Source organism: Cervus canadensis, chromosome 7 (genome assembly GCF_019320065.1).
Source record: "Cervus canadensis isolate Bull #8, Minnesota chromosome 7, ASM1932006v1, whole genome shotgun sequence".
Lineage (NCBI taxonomy): Eukaryota > Metazoa > Chordata > Mammalia > Artiodactyla > Cervidae > Cervus > Cervus canadensis.
Window position 1 is genome coordinate 85,663,221 of NC_057392.1, and position 26,894 is coordinate 85,690,114.

Consider the following 26,894-nt stretch of genomic DNA (forward strand, 5'->3'; position numbering starts at 1 on the left):
AATTGTTTATGAGCTGTCTTGTTTACAGAGTTAGGAGTAAATTTCCCATGAAGCTAGTGAAATTTAAGCTTCAGAGCCCTGTCTTTCTTGAAAGTGGAAGTTACTCAGTTATGTCCAAAACTTTGTGACCCCATGCACTGTAGCCCGTCAGGCTCCTCTGTTCATGGAATTCTCCAGACAAGAATACTGGAGTGGATAGCCATTCCCTTCTCCAGAGGATCTTCCTGACTCCTGCATTGCAGGTGGATTCTTTACCGTCTGAATCACCAGGGAAGCTCTGTCTAATTGGAGCCCTATAACTGCTGGGAGCTTCTGTAAGCTTTGCAGTGTTCATGATGAACAGGGGAAGGCAAGGTGTATCAGGAAGCCTTAGCATGGAAGCATGTCTAGCGATTTGCTGAAGGATTTCTCAGAAGAAAGGGGTCTGAAACTCCGAGGCCAAGAAAGTGCTTAAAATTTCTTCTCTTATTCTAAATAACCACTAACTTTTATATCTACTTTTGTACTCACAATTTATAGTATTTTTTTTTTTCTTAGTGAGAGCAGGCCACACTTATGTTAGCTTCAGGCTTTATGAATCCTGAGTATGTTGCTGACAAGAACACAAGCCCTGTGAAAAGACCATGAACATGCTTTCACTATTGTTACCACAAAGCCTAGAACAGTGCTTGGCACACAGCAGGTACTGCATAAATCTTTGTTGACTGAATGATGAGATGTGGGAGATGAGAGAGAAGAGCATTCCAGTCAAGAGTGCAGATATGGGAACAGACATGACTTGTTCCAGACGTCAAGGAAAATTCTGTGTTGTTGGAACATGTGGAATGATGAGGAGAGGCGAGATGCTTGGAGGCATATGCAGGGCCCAGAAAATTCTAGATGCACTGGAATATTTTACGTGTGTAACATGACTGGCTTTAAATAGACTTTAGTTAGAATGTAGAAAATATATTGAGGGAGAGGTTATAGGGTAAACAGGTCTGCTGGGCTTTGATATTGGTGACATGGACTAGAATGACGATCATAGAGATCATAGATTCAGAGTGAGAGAAGTAATTCAGAATGAATAAGGGAGATCAAAGTAACAGTATTTTCTGATGCACTTATATATATATACATAATATACACATATAACATATCTATCAGTTTAATTCAGTTCAGTTGCTTGGTTGTGTCTGACTCTTTGCAACCCCATGGACTGAAGCACGCCAGGCTTGCCTGTCCATCACCAACTCCCAGAGCTTGCTCAAACTCATGTCCATCGACTTGGTGATGCCAGCCAACCATCTCATCCTCTGTTGTTCCCTTCTCCTCCTGCCTTCAATCTTTCCCAGCATCAGGGTCTTTTCCAATGAGTCGGCCCTTCTCATCAAGTGGCCAAAGTATTGGAGCTTCAGCTTCAGCATCAATACTTCCAATGAATATTCAGGGTTGATTTCCTTTAGGACTGACTGGTTTGATCTCTTTGCAGTCCAAGGGACTCTCAAGCATCTTCTCCAACACATTTCAAAAGCATTTATTCTTCAGCGCTCAGCTTTCTTTATAGTCCAACTCTCACATCCATACATGACTCCTGGAAAAAAAATAGCTTTGACTAGATGGGCAATTATTGGCAAAGTAATGTCTCTGCTTTTTAATATGCTGTCTGGGTGTTTCATAGCTTTTCTTCCAAGGAGCAAGTGCCTTCTGATTTCATGGCTGCAGTCACCATCTGCAGTGATTTTGGAGCCCAAGAAAATAAAGCCTGTCACTGTTTCAATTGTTTCTCCATCTATTTGCCATGGAGTGATAGGACCAGATGCCATGATCTTAGTTTTTTTAATGTTGTATGTGTGTGTGTATATATATATATTTAATCTCATATATATACATTATTCATTTTCTGAACCATTTAAGAGTAAGTTGCAGAAATAATGTCCCTTTCTTCTCAAATATTTCATTGTGCATTTTCTAAAACCAAGCAATTCTCTTACAGAGCCATGAATGAGTGAGTGTTAATCGCTCAGTCGTATCCGACTCTTCACAATCCCATGGAGCCCGCCAGGCTCCTCTGTCCATGGGATTCTCCAGGCAAGAATACTGGAGTGGGTTGCCATTTCTTCCTCCAGGGGATCTTCCAGACCCAGGGATCAAACCTGTGTGTCTCATGTCTCCTGCATTGCAGGCGGATTCTTTATACTGAGCTACCAGGGAAGCCCTACAGAGACATAGTTAAATGATTAAAATCAGGAAATTATCTTCAATAAAAGTGAAGTCACTCAGTCGTGTCCAACTCTTCGTGACCCCATGGACTGTAGCCTACCAGGCTCCTCTGTCCATGGGATTTTCCAGGCAAGGGTACTGGAGTGGGTTGCCATTTCCTTCTCCAGGGGATCTGCCAGACCCAGGGGTTGAACCTGGGTCTCCTGTATTGCAGGCAGATGCTTTACAATCTGAGCCCCTAGGGAAGCCCCTTTATCTTCAGTACAATAGCACAATTGAATTGGCAAATTTTATGGTCATACTTTTGGCCAATTAAAAAAAATTAGAAGATCTAAGCTTATTAACTTTTCCCAACAATATTATTGGAATGAAAATGGCCATTTAAAAAAATGAGAGCTACTTATTCAGTATCAACTCACTATCATTTTGCATGATCATTATCCTCAAGCATGCATCCAGTGCAACTACCTGGCAATTCTACTACATTTCTCTAACCTATTTAATTCTTACTCTCACGGAGACCCATGTTCAGTCCCTGGTTCGGGAAGAGGACTGCCATGAGGGCATGGCAACCCATTCCAGTACTCTTACTTGGAGAATCCAGTGGTCAGAGGAGCCTAGTGGGCTACGGTCCATAGAGTCGCAAAGTCAGACACGACTTACTGACTAAACCACCACCACCACATAATTGATACCTTGTCCACTTTCATCAAGTTTTTGCAATTTTCTTGCCCCTCTTCACTTTCAGCTGATGGTCCAACTTCTTCCTTCACTGAGAAAATAGAAGCTCCCAGAAGAGCCCCACCCCCCCACATTCCTACCACAAATCCTGTCAAACCACCTTGTACCACATCCTCTGCCTTAGTATCCTACTACTAGGAAGGAGTTATTTCCCCTTCTACCTGTAGCTGACTCTTCTGCTTGGCACTGGGTCTAACTGCTATCTTCATTTGTCCCCTCCAGGATTTGCATTTTTCAATTTCCTCTCCTCACTTTTGCATCATCAAGATTTTCTTCTTCATTTAGGTCATCCACATCATCATACAAACCTGACTTCATCTGCTGCTACTGCAGCTAAGTCGCTTCCATTGTGTCTGACTCTGTGCGACCCCATAGACAGCAGCCCACCAGGCTCCGCCACCCTGGGATTCTCCAGGTAAGAACACTGGAGTGGGTTGCCATTTCCTTCTCCAATGCATGAAAGTGAAGAGTGAAAGCGAAGTCGCTAGTCGTGTCCGACTCTTCGAGACCCCATGGACTGCAGCCTTCCAGGCTCCTCCGTCCATGGGATTTTCCAGGCAAGAGTACTGGAGTGGGTTGCCATTGCCTTCTCTGTGACTTCATCTACCACCACCACTATCACTCCCAGCTACTACCTGATCCCTCAAAACAAACACAGCTAATGAGGTGTGTACACTTTCATTCTCCACTTTCTCTTCTCCCTTTTTCCCTTGATCCCACTCTATTAGCTCTAATAACCTACTATGGTTCCACCATAGCTCTTCTTATCATCAACAACCCACGTCGCCAAATCCCATGAGCATTTCCCAGCTCTCACCTCATTTGACCTACCAGCAGCGTTTGACATAGTTGATCACTCCCTCCTTGGAATACTTTCTTCCCTTAGTTTTTAGGACACTCCTTTTTATGATTTTCCTCTTTCAAGGATTATTTCTTTTCAGTCTCCTTTGTTGGTTCTTCCTCATCTTTCTGAGCTCTAAACTTCTGGCTCAGTGCTCTGATTTTTTTTCTCTTCCTGTTTCCATCCTGCATGAATTCACTTAGTGAATTAAGGTTTGAATATCATTGGTATAGTGCTATTTGCTGGTGGCAAAGCAGAGTGTTACAGTCAAATGCTCAGGAGCTGGATTACCTGGTTTTGAAACTTGTCTTTCACCACTTACTAGCTCTTTATTTAATAGACAAAATAGTTAACTTCTCTGTGCCTCAGTTTCCTCATCTGTTAAGTGGGGATAATTATAGTACTTTCTCACCAATTCTTTGAGACTTTATATTAGTCAATTTTAACCTGGAAAACACTTGAAGTATTTACAACAAATGGAATTTAATGTACTTGTTAGTAAGAAAACTAATTAGAAGCTGAGACGTCAACAAAGGGCTAGTGAGAAGATCCAGACGTTAGTAACACAATAAGCCACTACCACTACCTGGAGGGACAAAGCAAGACTTCGTGTAAAATTAATATTCAAGACAGTGTAATACTGTCATGAGAATACATAAAGATCGATTCAACAGAACGGAGCATCCAAAAATAGTCTCTCACATTTACAGTCAATTGAATTTTGAAAAAAGTGTCAACATTACTCAGTGGAGGAAGTAAATTATTTTCAAAAACTGGTGCTATAAAAACTGCATATCCATTTGGGAAAAATAAACTACATCATATATGAAGACTAACTTGAAATAAATCACAGAGCTAAACTTGAAAGTTAAAATTATAAAATATCTAGAAGAAAACATAGAAGACATCTTGCAACTTTGGAGTATGTAAAAGATTTTTTGGACATAAAATATACAAACCATAGAAGAAATGTGATAAATCAGGCTTCAACAAAATCAAAAGTTCTGCTTTTCAACATACACTGTTCTTCAAAAGAAAAGGCAAACCACAAACTGGAGAAAATATTTACAATGCATGCATCTGACAAAGGAATAGTATTCAGAATTCAGTGGTATTCAGAAGACATTTTCCATGCATGTGTCTGGAAGAGGAGCAGTGTTCAGAACTCTTGTGTGTATGTGGGTTAGTTGCTCCATCGTGTCTGACTCTCTGCAGCCCCATGGACTGTAGCCCACCAGTCTACTCTGTCCACGCAATTCTCCAGGCAAGGATACTGGAGTGCGTTGCTATTTCCTTCTCCAGAGGCTCTTCCTGACCCAGGGATCCAACTCAGTCTCCTGCATTGCAAGTGGATTCTTTACTGTCTGAGCCACCAAGGAAGGTCAGTAAGAACTCTTATGACTTAGTAATAAAAAGGCACATGATGCCCAGCGGTAAGAGGAAACAAACTACTGATACAACATGCATGAAATCACAAAATGTTGGTCTTGACTGAAAGAAGTCAGTCCAAAGGTTATATGCTATAGCACAGTCTATGCTCTGGGGACAGAAAACGGAGCAGTTGCCTGGGGCCTGTAGTGGCTGGGGAGAGGACTCGGACAGGTTCTGGAGGTAAAGGTAAACACTCTCTGTCTTGCGTGCAATGATAGTTACACAAGTGTATACATTTGTCAAAACACATCAAACTGAACACTTTAAATTGGTATGTCTAATTGTTTATGAATTATACCTCAATGAAGTCTATTTTTAAAAAATTAAAAAGAATTTAACGTGTTCAAATATGAATTATTAATTTTTTCCTGAAAACTGCGGTTTTCACAATCTTCCCCATCTCAAAACATGACAAATATATTTCTCCTGTTGCTCAGGCCGTAAATACTGGAGTCTTTCATGACATTCTGTGTCACATATCACTTCCAACCCTTTAAAAAATTCCACCACTTTTACCTTCAGAATACATTCTTTTGATGGGACCATAAATCAGTGTAACCACTGTGGGAAAAAGTATGGGAGTTCCAAACAAAAACACTAATTTGAAAAAGAGATATGTATCATGGTGTTCTCTGTAGCATATTTATAGTAGCCTAGATATGGAAACAAGCGAAGTGTCCAACAATGAATGAATGAATGAAAAAGTTGTAAAGAACTTTCAGTTTCCTTGAACTGTGCCTTAACAAACCTGAACTTATGTTAGTCATATATACAATGGAATATTATTCAGCCCTAAAATAGAATGTAATCTTGCCATTTGTGACAGCACAGACAGACCTCAACAGAGAAAGACAAATAGCCATATAATCTCCTTTATATGTGGAATTTAAATAGACAAACTCAAACTCATAGATACAGAGAACAGATTGGTGGCTTTAAGAGTTGGGAGTGGGGAGTAGGAGAAATGGGTGAGCTGAGTATTTCTTTCTAGTTTAAAAAAATTAAATACAAACCTTAAAATGTAAATATCATATGGAAGTATACATACACACATATATAAATGTCATATATGTATGTGTATGTATGTATACAAGAGAGAGAGAGAGAGCTATCTCCTGATATTTTCACTTCTCCCCTTCACCACAGCTGAACTGGTTCAGGATTATCACAGCTGTGTCTCCTGAGTGTTTTTGCTTTGCTTTTCTGAGTGGTCTTCTTTCTTCTATTTTTGCTCCCTTTCCTTCACCTGCACGGTTCTTCTCAGCAACCACCAGGTCATTCATAGTAACTTTCCGCTCAGAACTCTCTGTTGGTAACTTGTCAAACCCAGAATAAGAGACAGCTTTCTCACTGGCCGATGAGGCTTAGCGCTCGTCGTCAGCCCCCATTCCCTGCTCGTCGCCTTCACTCTCGTCGATGCCCCTTGCACCCGCTGGGATCCCTGCCGTTCCTCGGACACCAAGAAGGCTCTGGCATCAAGGTCTTTGTGCTGGCTCCTCCCTGAAGGAGACGCGCCCTCCTGGTACACTCACAGCTCGGCCACTCACTTCCCTCAGGTCCTCCTTCCGGGCCACCTTCTCAGAGAAGGCTTCACCCACTGTTCACGAAATAGCACTCCTAATAATCTCTGCTCCCTTTCGTTCCTTTATTTTTATTCTCAGCCTTTACAACTCCCAGAATTATTTGTTTAATTGCTTTTTTTTGGGTCTCTTCCTCACATGAAATATAACAGAATTAGAATTTTGTTTTCATTTTTATTATGTCTCTAGCACCTGGAAAATACACTCAGCAAATATTTATTTTTTCATTATTCATATATAATGTATATAATGACTGCTTTCCATTACAATAGGTAAGTATATTTAAAATATATTTGTATTATATGTAATACTTGTTATAGGAATATTATTATTATTATATTTGTTAATTATTGTTAATAATTTAATTATTATTAAACAAACATGCAATGAACTTTTTAATGAATGGATAAATGGCTTTACTCTGGAGTCATTATACACATATGTATTTTTTATATTTTCTCCCTTATTGGTGGCACAGCGGTAAAGAATCCAGCTGTCGATGCAGAAGACACAAGAGGCAGATTTGATCTCTGGGCTGGGAAGAACCCCTGGAGTAGCCTTAACTGTTCCAGTAATGTTGCCTGAAAAATTCCATGGACAGACAAGCCTGATGGGCTACAGTCCATGGGGCCATAAGAAGTCAGACACAACTGAGTACCCACACACCATTCTTTATTTTTCATCCATCGTGGTTCCCTGAAATAATCATCTGTCTTCATGTTTCTTTGAGTGTCTCCATCAGAGTCAGTGAACACATTGAGTGGGCCTTGTCATGTTCCCTCCCTGAGTCCATGGGAAACAGAAGTAACTCATCCTGGTTTCTTTCCCATGAGCTAGTATACTTTTTACCATTCTGCTCGACCCAGAACTCCAGGCAGCCACCTCTAGTTGATGAGATCTGGCAGGGCAGGCAATATGAAACCTGTTTGTTATCCTGGATATAAATTTAAACTTTCTTTTGTTGTTGTTTTAGGCTTCATTTCCAAACTGACCAAGAGACCTAGACCCATGGGGTAAAATGGAAATCACATGTTCTCCAAAATCCTTCCAGTTTTGTTAGGAAGGACCAAAGAGGCAAATTGTGTGTTAATGACTACTGCATATTTTATTAAGACCCTAGGGGGTTGGTTTCAAAATAAAACTCCTGCTTTTCCTTCATCTGTGCCTTAACAAAAATCTCAACTTAATTGAGTCATATTCCTCCTTAGCCTCCTGAGGTCTAATCAATCACAGATCGCTAAGGCATATACAGAAAATCTTAAAAATTGTTTGCTTTGTTTATATGGAGAGCCCTTTATGAACAAAGCTCTGGACCTCTTCTGAAGTGAGGCAGATTGTACAAAGTTAGAGAAACATCACTTCCAATCTTTGGCTCCTAAAATCAAATTGATAACTATGGTCCTTATTTCTAATGAGGTTTCTGGGTGTACAGTAAGATATTTATTATTACCAGGAGATCACTGGGACAGGAAAAGCATACCTGGAGGGAAAAATAAATCTCAGCAAACAGCCCATGCACATTCTGCCATGTGTCTAAGACTCAGGAATTTACTAGTGGTAACTTTTTCTTCTGGTTGAGGAACACACTTGCCCAAATCCTCTTCATGATTTATGGTAATGACCTCAGATAGGTTAAAGTCCTCCTATACTAGTTTCTCTCCATAGACAGTAACTCAAAACTTGAATCTCATTGTTGAGATGAAGACGTTTCTTAGATAAGACTCTGAAGAAAAGATCTTTTCCTTGTACATTCTAAAAATCTGCAGCTTGAATCTTTTAGACAATTGGCCAAGTTTTCCATATCCATTAATTTAGATACTACTCTAATTTTGGATCTGTTGGTATCTTTGGTTTAAGGAATATCTCTCAGTGTCAGTGAATTAATTTCCATATTACTTTTAAGTTTATTCAGGCCCAAGGGAAGATAATTACATGGTATTTTAATTAACCTTTAATTAGCCTTTTTGTGGTTACTGATCACTAATAGATTAATGTTTAGAAATAGAACAGAGATGTATCTGTTCATTTTATTCACTATAAACTGAATACCCTTTTTGAAGTGTCCACAATTGTTTCATGGTTGCATTTTGTTATTAGTTTAGTGTGCTATGTCAGCCCTGAAGAATTGGTTGAATGTTTTAGCATCAACAGGAAACAATGTTTAACAACAACAACAACAACAAATGTTGTGTTTTAACATTGAATTGGCTCTTACTTTATCCTCGAGCTTTAAAAACATAATCTCTTCAATAAACAGTGTTGGATAAACTGGACAGCTATATGCAAAAGAATGAAACTGGGTGAATTTCTGCACCCAGTTACAGAAATCTGCACCCAGATACACAGAAATCAACTCAAAGTGGGTTATACACTTAAGTGTAAGACCTGAAACCATAAAACTTCTAGGAAAAAACATAGACAGTAGCTCTCTGACATTGATGGTATCATTAGTTTCTTAGATCTGTCTCCTTAGGCAAGGGAAACAAAAGCAAAAATAAGCAAATGAAACTACATCAAACTAAACAGCCTTTGCATATCAACAAAACAAAATGGCCATCTACTGAATGGTAGATAATATTTTCAAATGATATGTAGTTAACATCAAAAGTTTATTTTGAATATTCATAAAACTTAGTAACCAAAAAAAAAAAAAATGAAGAAAGAAACCAATAAAAAATTGTAGAGGACCTAAACAGTTTTTCCAACAAACATTACAGATGGCCACAGACACATGAAAAGATGGTCAACAAAGCTAATCATCAGGGAAATGTAAATCAAAACCACTCTAAGTTATGACCTCACACATGTCAGAATAGCTATCATCAAAGAGTCAAAAATGAAAGTGTTGAATTGGATGCAGAGAAAAGGGAAACTTTGTGTGTTATGGGTGGAAATGTAAATTGGTGTAGCCTCTGTGGAAAATGGTACAAAATAAAAAATAGAACTACCATACAATTCAGCATTCTACTTCTGGGCATTTATTCAGAGAGACCGAAAACACTAATACAAAAAGATAGATGCCACCCCAATTCATTGTAGCACTACTTAAAATAGTTGAGACATGGCCTTTCCAGGTGGCACAGAGGTAAAGAATCTGTTTGCCAATGCAGGAGGCACAGGTTCAGTCCCTGAGTCGGGAAGATCCCCTGGAGAAGGAAATGGCAACCTGCTCCAGTGTTCTTGCCTGGGAAATCCCATGGACAGAGGAGCCTGGCAGGCTACAGTCCATGAAGCTGCAGAGAGTTGGACATGATTGAGTACACACGCTTCAACCAATCAAGTTATGGAAGCAACCTGTGTTCATGGACAGAAGACAGAGTACACACACACATACTACAGATGGAAATATTAATCAGCCAATAAAAGGAACAAAATTTTGCCATCTGTGACAATATGGATGAATCTAGATGGTATTATACTATGTTAAACGGGTCAGACTAAAACAAATACTGTGTGATTTCACTTATTTGTAGAATTCAAAAAAAAGAATATAACAAAGCAGAAACAGATTCATATACAAACTGGTGGTTCCAGGACAGAGAGAGTAAAGGGATGAACAAAATAGGAAGGGGGTTAAAAGGAACAAACTTTCAGTTATAAAATAAAGCTACTTCCCAGTGATGTATAAAAAGTAAGTCACTGGGAAGTAATATACAGCATAGAAAATATAGTCAATAATATTGCAATAACTTTGCATGAGACAGACAGTAACCAGATTGGGGTAATCATTTTGTAATGTATAAAAATACTGAATCACTATGTAATATATCTGAAATCAACATAATATTGTAAGTTAATTATACTTCAATAGAAAAAAACTACTGAAATAATATACATTCTCATCAAACTATGAATTTTCATTTTATTGGTATTTATATCAATTGACATTTCAATTTGATCTATTAAAATGAAGTATGTTGTTCATAGCTCCTACCATGGTTTTGAACGGATGACAGTTGTTTTTGAAATATATAACTTGCAAATATGGAAAAGCTTAAAATACATTTACCCTTGAAGGTAAGAAATACTGTCTTCTAACATTAGCAATATATCAAGAGATTCCAATGTATTTGCTTCTTTTCACACTCACAGTGGTTTATCAGAAGACTGTAAAGACACAGTGATATCTAGAATCATTTTACTCAAGTCTGAGTTTGATCCTGAACTTTTGAGACAGTCATAATTTGTTTAGAGTAATTGTTCCAGAAGAGAAAGTTATTTCTCTTCTCTGACTCTCAGCTTCCCCTTCTATAAAATGTGGATAGTCTTCTTCCAAGAATGTGATCAGACATAAAAGTAGAAACATGGGAAGCAGGTAGTGGAGTATTTGGTACACTCTATGGTCTTCTTCCCTGATGATGTGCCAGCTATACTTGTGGCCTTTCTTTTCCCAGTTCCTGTCTTTAGACTGCTCTGACTGTCCTCTCTACTCCCAGATCTTACGTGACAGGCTCTTTTCCAACATTTAGATCTCACCTCATTAGAGAAGAATCATCCACTCTAACCTCCATCCCTAATCTGCTGCAAAACAACATATCATTTTATGGTCCTTTTAGCCCATATACTAGACACTATTGCCTTGTTTTTCTGGTTACTTGATTATTTTCTGTCTCTTTAGAGAATTAAAGATCTAACAGAGGGCATTGTCTCTATTTCTTTTCACGAAATCACCTGAGCCTAGAAGAGGGCTGACAAATAATAAGCAATTAAATGAATGAATAAATGGTGGTCATCACCCCTTTTCTGTAGCTGAGTTCATTGGCATTCCAAAAGAAAAGCAGAACCATCTTTGTAGTGTGGCATTTACCCATGCATAAATAGATTGCTAGAAATCAGTATATAGATAACTTAAAACGAGCAAAATAATCAAACTTTTATTTGATTGTGCTGATGAAAAGTGAAAACATACTGGAGGTAAATTTCACTCATTCTTTCAATAAACCTCTTTGAGCAAATATTATGTGCTAAAGATTGAGCCAGTTACTGAGTTTAAGATATAGAAAGGAAAGAATTCATATATTTAAAAAGCACCTAATCCAACCTAATCTAGGCCATTTATGCATTTAATCTGTTGTCTTTAAGCCATCTATGTCTCTAATGCTGTTAAAATGCTATATAAATGCAATGCCAAGGGATTCGGTGGAAGGAACCCCAAGGCAAAGAAACCTCTATAGCAGTGATATTTGAGCTGGATCTCAAAGACTGAGTGGAGGTTTTCAGAGTAGAGAAAGGAGAAAGAGCATTGAGGAAAGAAACCAGCATGAGCAAAGACCCAGAAGGGTCCTGGCATTCTATGTGTATATGGGACTGGGGAGATCGTGGGGAAGAATTATCCAACAGTCTTCAAGTCTGAATAGCACAGGAAGTGGCAGGACTAGAAAGGTAAATTGGAGCCATGAAGAACCATGAATACTTTACCCAGGGCTTTAGACTCTAAAATGTAGGCAATGACGAGTGTAAACTTGATCAAATCTGCATTGTAGAAAGATTTAGATGACTGTGTAGAAAGGGAAGCACTGTGCAGAAGAAAGGAGAGAGACAGGAGGCATTACAAGTTTAGAGCTGGACTCCTTTTTAACAGTCCAGGCAAGAAATCAAGAAGCCCTGAATCGGTGAAAGTCTGTAGTAAAATCTGAAGAGAAAGATGGAGTTGAGGGAAATTCATCAGGGTAGCTTTGTTAAACTAAAGATGATTCTGGAAAGGGCTAAGTATATTGACAAATAGTAGAAATTCCAAATACTAGACGTCAATATTTGGAATGTTAGGAGGTGTCTGCAAGATACTTAGACTTACAGATCTACTGGGGAGTTTAATATTTGAATGAATGAAAGCTAGAATTTGAACGTTAGAATTACTGAGTGGTCAGATGGACAGAAGAAAGTAGTGAGCCTGGAAAATTCTTGTTCAGAGATATAAAGGAAGAAAGAGGCAGGAAATATCAACCTATCCCTGGGCATACGTCTTTCTACATCTTTATTTATCAAGAGCACACTCAAATATTTAGATATTTATATTAGGCTTATTTTTCTTACAAGGAAGCAGGATTCTGTAGTTGAGTTAATTAAGCATTTAATTAAATGCAACAATGATAAAATAGTTTGATACTCAAATAATAATCATTTATTAATTGCTTACTATGTCTAGGCACTAAGATAAGCTTTTTCCATGAATTAACTCCTTTAATCCTCATTTTGTGAAGCAGTTACTATTATTGTTCTCTCCGTTTTACAGAAGAGGAAGCAAAGGCACAGAGAGGATAAAGAATTTGCCCAAGTCACACAGCCAACCAGTTGTGGAAATGGGATTTAAATCCCGGCCCCCTGGACAACCTGATGCCTCTCTGACATCCAATAGCATGTTTCTCATGTCAGTTAGACTCTGTGGCATCAGGCAAGCTCCCATGCTCCTGAGTGTGGTATATTTTAGGGAAACATGTTCTTCACCTCTTTACTTCTTTTACCTACTTGAGTTGTCTGACATAGGCTGCAAGGGCCTTCATGAACGGATACCCACAAACTGCTAGCATTCAAATTTTTGTGGCAGCAGTTTTCCCAGAGACTAGCATGGGGCAAGCAGGCAGTAGACCAAATCAATCCGGGTGCTGCCAGGATGCTCACAGCTGCATTGGCCAGAGGTGCAGAATCTGTGAGTGGTCCTCACAGAGGCCTCTCTTAGGAATTTCCACTGTCTCTAAGGCTTGCAAAAATCTGATACCTGGTGTCTGTTAATCTCTACAAAAGTCTGACACCACCTGGATCCTACTTTGTCTCTATCTTTGCTTACACACCTCCCTTACACCTGAGGTCAGGTTTCAGGAGAATAAATTAGGAGCCCATCACAGTTTATCTCTGGCCATCATGCAGGCATAGTCAGCAGAGCAGACACTCTGTTAATATGTCTGTTTTATTTGTCTTCTCCATTGGTGAGCACATGGCCACCGAGGCTAGGCTGCCCATCCCGGTGCTCTCAGAGTCGGCAGTAGAGATGTGAATGTCACAGACATTCTGCTCCATTTTCTCAGGAAACTGCATCTCTCATCATCTGTCCCTCAGACCATTCCTAACAAGCCCAATCGTTTTTTTTTTTTTTTTCTTCCAGAGGCCTCCAACTATTTGGAGACAGGTATTACTTTCAGCAGGTCTTGCTTCTCGAGTTAAGAAATCCTGGTTTTTCAACTTCTTCTCATGTAATGTGATTTTCAGTGGCTTCATAGCTCTTTCTGTGCATCCAAAGATATTCGCTACAATTCTCCTCTACTTGTATACAGATAGGGCTACTTTTTTGTTGTTGCTGTTGTTCATTCATCAAGTTATGTCCGAAGTCCATGGACTGTAGCCCGCCAGGCTCCTCTATCCATAGAATACTCCAGCGAAGAGTACTGCGGTGGGTTGCCACTTCCTTCTCTGGGGGATCTTCCCAATCCAGGGATTGAACCTGCATCTCCCGAATTGGCAGGTGGACTCTTTACCACTGAGCAACCAGGGAAGCTCCAGGACCACTTTTATTTACTGTTAAATAAAATTTTCTATTATGGTTTCTACACATATTAATATGAATCTTTATAGGAAATTTATCCTTTTTGATGAAAATTTCTGTTTCCGTGTTACACTCAAATACCTAAATTCCTTAACCACAATTGCCAAATCAGGGCAATATCAATGGAAAAGTGTCCAAAAAACAGCCACATGTTAATAATAGCAATTCCAACAGAAAAAAAAAAAAAAGAAATAATATCATTATGTGAGACTAAGACTGAATAACATGAAAGTTGCCCTTTTTTTTAACAACTTTATTTATCCTCTCCTTAGACTACCAGCCTTATTTATTATTTTTGTGCAAATAACATGAGTTATCACATATACTAAATTAAGCATAGGCAGAGAATATTTTGGCTTCTCTGATAGCTCAGGTGGTAAAGAATTTCCCTGCAATGCAGGAGACTGGGATGCAATCCTTGGGTGATCCCCTGGAGAAGGGAATGGCTACCCACTCCAGTATTCTTGCCTGGAGAATTCCATGAAAAGAGGAGCCTGGTGAGCTGCAGTCCGTGGGGTCGCAAAGAGTCAGACACGACTGAGTGACTAAGACACACAGGGAATATGTAGAACAGCATAAGGAGAAATGCTAATAGCATAGTATATATCAGTGCAGAACAGATTTCACGACTCCAAGTAAACTTTGGTAGTAATAATTAATAAAAATTAGTAATAATAATAAAAATTTTTAATAATAAAATTTAGCAACAATAATTAAAAAAAATAGAACTGAACTATTCAAAGCCAAGAGCCTGGGTGGTGTAAATTCCTCCAAACTCAAACACTGTCCATCTTTATATACACACTTGGCACAAATCTCTCAGGGCAGGCACCAATCCAGCCACTGCAGGCACAAACTCCTACCGGATAAGGAGTCCCACGCCTCAGTTCCCAGCACTGACAGCGGACAGCCCTAATTCACCCTCAGTGAGGGTGCCATACCATTGTTCCCGACACTAAAAACCCCACTGCTTGCTTTTATTCCCACCACATTCCAGAGTTCCAACTCGTGTTCCGAGTAGTTTCCAAGAACGTCTTTGTGTCCTTATCTCGGTGTCCTCCGAGGCTGTAAACGCCCTGCCCAGCACCCTTACCCCCTCGGGTGGCAGCTGAGCCATCTTTGGAGCCGAGCTCCGTGCTGGTTCCTCTCCTTCCTTGCTGCACTGGACCAGCTCAACTCCAGGTTCAGCTGTGCGTTTCCCTGAAGACCCGGGTGTTCTCTTGCTTTGCCTTACAGCCACTCTCTTTCTGAGCTTCGGAACTTGACGCCTGGCTGCTAAGAGAGAGGGATTCTCTACAGACCACTCCCTATGATTCTGACCTTTTCTATCAGCAGGCTTCAGTGAAGAGCTCTTAGAAAGTGCCCAGTGTAATGTTCTTTGTGGCAGTAGTTTCATTATCCTGTTATCCCTTTTAATCCGAAGCATTTTTTTTTTCAAAACAAAATCTTATTGAGAAACTCAGAATATTAATGATATAAAACTGAGGAGCAGATTCAGATGTTGCGGGCTGAAGTCCTAGTTGTCTTCTCTCCAGACCAATGATCGAAGGGAACTTGGAAACTCTATGAAGAGCAATGTCTTAACCAGCATCCTTTAAGTCAACATAAAGTCTTCTTACTTCTTTCTTCCTTCCCCCCTCCCCTCTTTTTTATTTATTTATTTTTTTGTACAAGTGTGTGTTAGTCTCTCTGTTGAGTCCGACTCTTTGTGACCCCACGGACTGTAGCCCGCCAGGCTCCTCCATTCATGGGATTTTCCAGGCAAGAATATTGGAGTAGGTTTTCATTACCTTCTCCAGGGGATATTCCTGAGCCAGGGATCAAACCTGGGTCTCCCCCATTGCAGGCAGACTCTTTACCATCTGAGTCACCAGGAAAGCCTAGTGCATAAACTTCACTTTTCCTTTGTAGTCCTAAAACTTCCTTTCCAGTTTATTCTGAAAATATTGTTTTGTCTTTCCCTTCTTTGTTAACAGATCCTTTAACGTTGCCTGCACAAAAACACTGATTTTACTGAATTTAGATCATTTCCCTGTACTATTTTTATTTTTTCAGTAAGTGTTTACTGAATACTTAGTATGTTACTGGTACTAGAAAAACAAACAAAACCCCCTGTACTTATGGTATTCCCATTGCAGCTGGGGTAAAACAGATGATAGGCATAATAAAGAAGTCAATTACTTATTAGAAATTCATAAAGAGTAGAGAGATAAATAGATTAGGGAGGTGCATATGGAGTTGGGGAGAATTGTTCCCGTTTTAAATTGTGCACTGCAAGGAAGGAGCAGCAGCAATCTAGGGGAGCAGCGTGGAGGGCTGGGAGGGGCCTCCCCAGGTGGCAGCACATTCGGCAAGCTGGAGGAAGAGCAAAGAAGGCCGGGTGGATGGAGGGGTGTGAGCACAGCTCAAAGCATGAGATGGGCTCAAAGGGACACACGGGCCAATCTTGCAGAGCCTTCGAAACGGTTACGAGGACCAGGGCTTTTGTCCTGAGTAGGAATGGGAGTCATTGAAGAGTTCCGATGATAACATACTCCGGCTTATACTCTTCAAATATCACGTGGTTGCCAGATGTGAACAGACTGCAGGAGAGCAAAGGTGGAAGAAGGGGGCTGTGAAACTGTAACTCAGATCGGGACTTGAAGCCACAATCTTTTAACTGAGAGCACACATGTGGTCTCGGGACTTAATGAAACGCAGTTCTTGATATCTTGTCACAGAAAGAATTCAGTGGGAGACAAAGTCATAGATAAGCGAATTTGTTTAGGAAAAAATACTACACAGAGTGTGGGACATCTCAGAAGGTAAGAGGTAACAGGGTATGGGGTTGTCAGTTTTTACAGAGGTGGGTAATTTCATAGGCTAATGAGTGAGGGGAGTATTTCAGCTATTTGGGGGGAAGGGTGGGGATTTCATGAAAACTGGGACACCACCCACCTCTTGATCTTTTATGGTCAGCCTTGAAACTGTCATAACGCCTGTGGTTGTGTTATTTAGCTTACTAAAGTGTTATAGTGAGTGTGTCCTGAGGCTCAAGGTCTACTGGAAGTCTCACCAGTCATTGGACCTAGTTGATTCTTATGAGTTTATCTTGGGTCCTTGTGACAATGTCATTCTTTCAAAGGTTTTGCCCTGCCCACTACCCTCATCTTTCAGCCATTACTTTATAAAAAATTTTGATTCTCTAATTTATTTCAATTGATATATTGTTGTTTTGTTTACAATTAACATATTTAACTACAATTAACTACAATTAATAATTAACTACAATTAATATACTGTAGTTGTCAGTTATGTCCAACTCTTTGCAACCCAAAGGACTGTAGCTTGCCAGACTCCCCTGTCCACTGGATTTTCCAGGCAAGAACAGTAGAGCGGGTTGCCATTTCCTTCTGCAAGGAATCTTCCCAATCCAGGGATCAAACTTGCATCTTTTGCATTGCAGGCAGATGCTTTATCAACAGTTCAGCAGTAAAGCATCTGCCCGCAATGCAGGAGGAGACCATGAACAATGCAGGAGACGTGGGTTTGAGCCCTGGGTCAGGAAGATCCCTTGGAGAAAGAAATGGCAACCCACTCCAGCATTCTTGCCTGGGAAATCCCATGGACAGAGGAGCCTGGTGGGCTACAGTCCATGGGGTTGCAAGAGTCAGACATGACTTAGCAACTGAACCACCACCAACACATTGCTAGCCTCTTACTTTTGCCAGGCACTGGGTTAGTGCTAAGGAGAGGATAGTTAACAAGGTCCAGGAATTTTTTTGGATCAGTCTCTTTCCCCAGCAAGTTCTAGTTTAGACATCTGTATACATTAAGCAACTTTAATTTTTTTGTGTGTGTGTACCACGTCTAGGGAAGAATGGGCATAAAATTTTCTATTCTGATTTAATTAAGAAATCTTTGAATGTACTCAGCAGCTCTAAAAAAGTCTGCCCAATTATGCTAAGTGAAAGAAGTCAACAAGAAAAACAAATACTGTATATCCCTTATATGTGGAATCTAAAAAATACAGCAAACTAATAAATAAAATAAAAAAGAAGCATACTCACAGATACAGAGAACAAACTAGTGGTTACCTGTGGGGAGAGGTTAGACAAGAGCGGCAATACAGAGGTAGACAGGGAAAAGGGGTAATTCCAGGATTATACAAAATCATGTGTGTAAAACTTCTGAAGATTGTAAAGCATCACAGAATTTAAATAATCTTTTACCCAATAAGAAATAAAAACATTAAAAAAATTTAAAATTATTTAAAAAAAAAGTCTGCCCACATCTCTTAAATAATCTAATTTCCTGAAATCTGACTCTGGTTTAATGAGACTGCTGAAGATTATCTGCTCCAGCAGTTTGTGCATGTGTACATGTTGCTCAAATTGTGTCTGACTCTTTGTGACCCCATGGACTGTAGTCCACAAGGCTGCTCTGTCCATGGAATTTTCTAGGCAAGGACACTGGAGTGGGTTGTTATTTCCTCCTCCAGAGGATTTTCCCAACCCACAGATCAAACCCAAGTATCTTGTGTCTCCAGTCCTGGAAGGCAGATTCTTTATCACCAGTGACACCTGAGAAGCTTCGATAGTTTCATTCCAGTAAAAAGAAAGCAATTCATTTGCCTAACACATGGTTACACAGTTGACAATCTTATATAATTAGCAAGACTTATCAAGTTCCTACTTGAACACCAGTGAAAGTAGATGGAATCATTCTGGGATAAAAGTCGTTAGAATTTGCAGCTTCATCAATTATTCATATTATGACTTTGAACTTAACAGGCAAAATCCTTAGTCTGTTTGACCCTTAGCTTCATCCTCTATCAAATTGACATGGGAATTGCTTAGGTTTTTCTCTTGCTAATGACAAGGTTAAATAGGTCCCTGCAGAGGTTGGTCAGCCTGTTTCTGGCTAAGATCCCAAGCTTTCTAAAAGGCCAGGAAAACCCTGGAGAGACTCTAAAACTGCTAACAGATTCTGCAGAGATCCTAAGAACTGCCTTCACAGACCCAACTTCATACTCACAGCTTTTTCTAATGGTAACAAGGTGTAGGAGACAGGGCTGTCTCAGGAGAGTGAAGTCGTTAACTGTGCATCGACCAACAAGAAGAAAATGTACCAGAGAGCGTAGTCTTTGTCATCCATTAGCACCGATTTTTAACAAGTGTTACTGCGTGTCATATAGCAAATAGCAGTTTGATTCCAAGATCCTTATCTCGGTTTTTATTGGCCTTTAGGTTCCTACAAGTAAGAGACAAGGACCTAAACCTAACTAAATTAATCTAACAAGTGTTTAGTAGGTATTCTTTGCGACATAGGATTATGTAGTATCAGAGGATTTCTGTAATGCTGGTTTATGAATGATTATCTATTAATAAATTTCCTTGTCAAGTATAAGAATGAAGGAAGAAGGAACTAGGAAATTATTGTACTCTACCATTTCATGAAAAAAATGAATAGATTTGCTGGAAATACTTATAAAATCATATAAGTACTGATTCATGTAATTAAAATTATAATGCCTACTGAAAGTCTGTTTAGAAGTAGTTGTGTTGCCGAAAGACAGGTCTCTGCTCACCATTGCTGAATATAAATATGGAGACAGAGTTTTGGAGGAGAAGAAAGGAGTAGCTTTATTGCTTTCCCTGGCAAAGGGGACCACAGCAAGCTAATGCTTTCAAGACTGTCCCCCTTCTTGGGAAGCTGGAAGAGGTCTTATAGTTTTAGGATGGAAAATGGGACTGAAGATAAGGGTCAAGGTTGATGGGGTCCTGCATTTTTCTCCTCCTGGGAGCATTGAGATCATCAGGGCTGGCATCAGGCGATTCCAAGACAGGTTCTGATGGTCCTTGAGATCATCTTCTGGTGACATTCTTTCTGGAATGAAGACTGTTGCCCTGGAAGGGTAAACCTCAGGTGTAGCTGGAGGGCAATCATTTTTAGAAAGCAATCAAGCAAGAGAGAGAGAGAACAAATGGTAGGTTAAATGAGAGAACAAGGGCTGGATAAGGGCTGCCATAATAGGGTGTCTCAATTAGCTTTTCCTAGAGCAGTTGTGTGTTGATTATTAGATTGAAAATATGTTTTCATTAATACTAAACAATGTAACAATACAAGGAAGACTTAGACTACATATCTGATGACCTTAATTGTGTCCCTCTCTAAATTCATATAACCCCAGTACTTCTCACTGGAGAGAGCCTCTGGAGAGATGACTGTGCTGTATGCTGCGCTCACTTTTGTCTCACTTGTTGGACTCTATATAGCCCACCAGGCTCCTCTCTCCAAGGATTTTCCAGACAAGAATACCTGTGGCCATTTCCTACTCCCAGGGATCTTTCTGGCCCAAGGATCAAACCCGCCTCTCTTGAGTCTCCTGTATTGTCAGGCAGATTTTTGACCACTGTGCCACCTGTGAGGCTTAAGTTAAAATGAGGCTGTTGGGGGGGCCTAGTCCATTGTGACTGGTATTGAAACTGAATAGGACCAAATAGGGTGCCTGAGCACAAAAGCCTTTCTTTGTTCCCTGAATTCCAAAGGATAGGTTCAAACATTTGCTAATCAGGAAAGGGAGGGGATGTAGAAAAAAGGGAAGAGCAGTCAAGAAACAATAGTACAGCCTTGGGGCAGGGTCCTGGTTCTTCCTCAAGAGGTATTCACAACAATATCTTTGAGCTCTTCTGCAGAACTAAAATCTCCACCAAATAGATGATGTTCCGGAGAGGATGTCACAGTTCAGTAACCTCAAGAACCAAGAACCACAGATTATGAGAACATGAGATGCCAGGAGATCTCAGATTAAAGGAATACAGGGCTTGCATGCAGCCTGGTCCTTAGAAACAACCCTGTCCCTTGGCTATAAAACTCCTCACAAACCCCATCAGTTTGGGGCACAGAGTTTTGGGGGCAAGAACCTGCTGTGTCTACCTTTGCCTATCAAAAGTGAAAGTGAAAGTGAAGTTGCTCAGTTGTGTCTGACTCTTCGCAACCCCATGGACTGTAGCCTACCAGGCTCCATCCATGGAAAATCCATGGGATTTTCCAGGCAAGAGTACTGGAATGGGTTGCCATTTCCATCTCCAGGGGATCTTCCCGACCCAGGGATCAAACCCAGGTCTCCCCCATTGTAGGCAGATGCTTTTACCATCTGAGCCACCAGGGAAGTCCTATCAAAGCAATAAGGCTATTCTTTACTACTTCACCCAAAACTCTGTCTCCAAGATTTTACTCGGTACCAGTGCTCACAAAGGCTAAGTTTTGGCATCAGTATCCTTATAAAAAGAGGAAATCTGGGCACACCAAGAGACACCAAAGGCGTGTATGCACAGATCGAAGGCCACATGAAGAGGCAGCAGGGAGGTGGCCATCTGCAAGCCAAGAAGAGAGGCTTCAGGAGAAACTGTGTTGGCAACTTAATCTTGAACTTCCATCCTCCAGAACTGTGAGAAAATAGATTTCTTTTGTTTAAGACACCATAGACTGTGGTATTTTGCTATGGCAGGCTTAGCAAACTAATACAATATAGTAAGGAAAAGCAATCACTTGGAAGATAGAAAATTTAGAGGACTTTAGGAATATTGCAGGTAACAAATGTAATAAAATTGAAGAAAAAAATTCATTGAAAAAAATAGTTCTTACTCATTATATTTCTGTGTTTCCTTAAAAATTCTCTTTAAATTTCTTATCAATTAAACTATATTTATCAGTTTCTAAAATGTCTTGGAGACTATAAGGATGGCTTTAAATTTTTATAGAATGTTAATGTTAAATTCTTTCAGAGTGACTAAAGATGGAAATAATACAATATACAAATGTGAATCTTCAGATTTCAAAATGAAACAAACCATCAAACCACAGAATTAGGAAATTAAGGGAAAATAGCAGGAGAATTTTACCAGAATGGCTATAGTGAATAAAAGACAAAGGAAACACTGTTTCAAAATCTCATTATTTCCAGAATGGCAGTGTAAGGAGATCTAAGGACCCAATGCCCTACAAAAGCAACCATAAGTAGTAGCCAGTAATAACTGAACAATATAATCAACACAGGATTGAACTGACACTACTCAGCACTCCACTCAGCAGAGCAAATACATGCTTGTTCAAGCACTCGTGAAAAACAAACGAAACCACAACTCCCCCAAGCTGATAGATATATCCATGCTTATTCTGCTCATGAAAAAGTGAAAGGGAAGTCGCTCAGTTGGGTCCGACTCTCTGCGACCCCATGGGCCGTAGCCTACCATGGGATTTTCCAGGCAAGAGTACTGGAGTGGGTTGCCATTTCCTTCTCCAGAGGATCTTCCCAATCCAGGGATCGAACCCGGGTCTCCTGCGCTGTAGGCAGACGCTTTACCGTCTGAGCCGCCAGGGAAGCCCCTCTGCTGCTCACACATATGTTCACGTGTGTATTATATCTATACACACATGTAGATAGATATCCACATATCTATATCTGTGTGTGTGTGTTCCCAGGTGCTTAGTCGTGTCCGACTCTTGAGACTCCCCAGACTGTAGCCCACCAGGTTCCTTTGTCCATGGAATTCTCCAGGCAAGAATCCTGCAGAGGGTTTCAGTATTTCCTACTCCAGAGGATCTTCCCGACCCAGGGACCGAATCCGCGTTTCTTGCGCCTTCCGTATTGGCAGGCAGGGTCTTTACAACTGCGCCACCTAGAGGCTATGTCTGTATCTATACTCTCTCTGAAAAGTGAAAGTGAAAGTGAAGTCGCGATCGACTCTTCGCGAGTCCGTGGACTGTAGCCCACCAGGCTCCTCCGTCCATGAGATTCTCCAGGCAAGAATACTGCAGTGAGTTGCCATTTCTTTCTCCAGGGGATCTTCCCAACCCAGGGATCGAACCCGGGTCTCCCGCATTGTGGGCAGACGCTTTAACCTCTGAGCCACCAGGGAAGCCCATCTCTAGCGCCCAAGAATATATTGATACGTAAAGAGAAAACATGATTAGAACAGCAGTTTGATTACCAAATTTTTCAAATAGCTACATGAAACAGTCGAGACTAAGTCTAATCCTCCAATTTCACAAAATTTTCTCAGAAAATTAAGCAACTTTCCCAGTGTCACCGAGCAAGCAAATGGCAGAACAAGGACCAGAGGCCTTCATCTCCTGACTTCAGGTCTCGCGCTGCTTCTCCAGTCTAAACTGCGCTACAGCCTTTTCCCGATTAGCAGGGCAGAGGGCACATTCCTATTTACTGTGCAGTTCTATTTGGTTTATGCCTATCATTTGGAATCTTCACTGAAACGGCAAAAGCAGCAGTGGATCTGTGAAAGCAGTTTTACTCAGTGTGGGCGGCTCTCTGAAGGGCTTTGTCTACTTACACTTCAAGGAACTGTGACGCAAAGGTCAGATGGTGGACATAATTTTCACCTACAGGAATTTGCACTAAGGGATTTTTTTTGTACTAATTTTTTGTACTAAGGGATATTTTTACTTGCAACAGAAGCAACTTGTAACAATTCTCAGTGGGTAAAGAATGCCTGCCATGCAGGAGACACTCAAGAATCAGGTTACATCCCTAGGTCAAGAAGATCCTGCGGAGGAGGAAAATGGCAACCCACTCCAGTATTTTTGCCTGAAAAATCTCATGGACGGAGGAGCCTGGCAGGCTACAGTCCTTGGGGTTGCAAAAGAGTCAGACAGGACTAAACAAGTAAGCACGCATGCACTGCTTTCCTTCCTTACAAAGCGATGATTGTGAACCTTTGAAACAATTACTTAAATATATGTGTGTGCGGGTGGAGGATTTGAACATAGTTCAGCTAAATATAGCTTTTGTCAGGAGAAGTAATTTGTAAGCAAGTAAAAATTAAGATCTAGAATTCACTGTAGATGATAACTTGGAAATAATGTCTACTCTTTCCAGAGAACTTTCAGGCTGCGACTACTGTACATCAACCCACACTGACACAGTGATGTGTAACTCTTGAAAGATATCACCACTACAGAGAACAAATGTATACATCATTCCGCTTTATACTGTGGTTCTTAAAAATGTAAAAACAATATAAGCTAATCAAGCTTGAAAGGCTTTGGGGTTCAACCTAGAAACAAGAGTTTAGTCTTTTGTGAATGATTCATCCACATTAACTATAAATGAAAAGGGTCTGCCATTTTCATTCTGGTCAAGGATAGCATTACTTCTTATGGTACTATCTGTGTGGATGAACATACATGAAATGTCCAATCTGCACCCCATTCCCTCTTCTACTTAGCATTTCTGGGCAGTGGTGAATCCCAGTTTGTAAATTATCTTACTCTTTGCCATCATGCTTTTCTTTTTTCCTTCAGAATCTAAGTATCTTGTCTGAAGTTGAATCTGTTGTTCCACATTTTGAATTTAATTCAAATATCATTTTCCCTCAGTTTTATGTGTGTCTATATGCACTTTTACATTCATCAATTAGCTGTTTATGGAAGTTTGCTGTCTTCCACATGGACATTTATGTTTAATTTGGCCCTTATTGGTCCCTTTGGACTTTTTGTTGATATCATATATATAAAATATTGGCAGAGAAATTCATAACCTAATTTATGATAGGCAATATTTTCTCATTTGAAAAGAAAAAGTGTTCAATTTGGGCAGTGCCTCCTAGGCCACATGTCAGACAGGGTACCCTGGATGGATGAGTTACACACTTGCCCAGCTTCTCATTTAATAATATTAACTGTGCAGCCAGTAATTATAGTAGACCAATAAATACAGTATGAACTTTTAAATTTAAATGTGTAGGAGATGCTTCCTGCCTAAATACAATATTTTAAAACTTTGCATTATTCCATTAGGAAATATTTATTGAGTCCCCTCTATGAAAAAATTGCAGGAGCCTATTAAATATGCTTTTAGGTTTTAGATCATGAGTTTCAAATGAAACAAGTCAAAATAGCTTTATCTTGTTTGACACCCCCCCACCCCAACTAGCTTCTTCCATAGTTATTCATGTATCATGCTGAAAGAAATCATGAGGGGACTAGGGGGAAGAATTTATCCCATAGGAAAAATAAAGCAAAGTAAAACAGACTCTAAAATAGGAAAACAGGAAGAAGCTTTTAAAATTGTGTATTTTGTTTTCAAAGAACAGGTATCCATACACTTCCGCATACCCTCCATGAGCATTAACTAAAAGGAACTTTGGTATTTAATCAGCAACAGGCTTTGTTCTCTTTGGATAACTTGGGGAACATTGTCATGTGCCTTGTGAAAATAATGACGTTCTCCCTTATTTAAAAAATACAGACGAAACTACAATGCTGTTTCTTGGCCCTCCAGCAATGAGGAATCTTGATCAACTGATACATGTACTTGTCAGTAGCACAAAGATAGTGTAGACATTTAATAGCTATTGTAGAGCTTTGAGAGAGATAGCAAGGCTATTAGAACCAGAGAAAGGTACTTTAAATACTTAAGGTACTTTAAGGTGGGTTTATCCTCATTTTGTCACCTATACATACAGAAAATGCTTATTAATTCTTGGATTAACCAGTACATCTAGTTTCCACATAATGCCATGCAACAAAGTTTTTATAGCATTTTGCAGTCATTTTCAAAGGAGATACAGAAAAATCATGTAGGATGGAAGATGCTCAGAATATGGTAAGACTGTTTCTCCAGACTGCAAACAGAAAGGACACTGAACTCATAAATTTTAGCAACAATTAGGCCTTTGTACTATGTCATGAGAGTCTATTAGATGTGTATCTTTACCTCCTCACAGGCTCATTCCTCACTGCTGGCAAATTTATTAGACATAATACCCAGGATCATAAAGGAAAGCACTTTTTTTTCCCATTGTTATGCTTACAGGATAAAAAAATTTTTTTTCACCTTGAGCCATTGGAAGCAAATCAAAGTAAGAAATATAAGTTACTCTAAAGGGAGGTCTGAGCATAGTTCAGAAGTAAGGAACAAGAATGAAAATGAGAAAAGTGTACATTTCACTTCTTGATTCAAAATAAGCCTTTCCAGTTGTCTTCCCTAAAAATCCTAAATACAGCTCTAGTATTGCCTTCAATGTCACTTTTTTTTTGTAGAGTGCGTCACAATTTCTGTATCCTAACCTCAACTCTACAAGATCATGTCAACTTTAAGTTTACAATTTTAAGAAAAATTAAAATAAATAAACTACATATTCTGGTTGCATATACCAGAACTTTGTTTTAGGTCTGGCTATTCATTGGGTTTCCCTGGTGGCTCAGACTGTAAAGAATCCACCTACAATGCGGGAGACCTGGGTTCAATCCTCGGGTGGGGAAGATCACCTGGAGGAGGGCATAGTAACCCACTCCAGTATTCTTGCCTGGAGAATCCCCATGGACAGAGGATCTTGGTAGGCTATAGTCTGTGGGGTTGCAAAGAGTCAGACATGACCAAGTGACTAAACACATTCATTGGATGCGTAGGGAGGATATATTCATGGGGTAACTGGGATGGACCCTGGGACAAAAGAATTGATGCTGGGCATAAAGCTAAGGCAGAGCCTGGCCTCCAACAGGTGTGGCTAGCTTATCTATGGTTGGAGCCTCCCTGTACTCTGGGGTTTTCCGCTGGGAG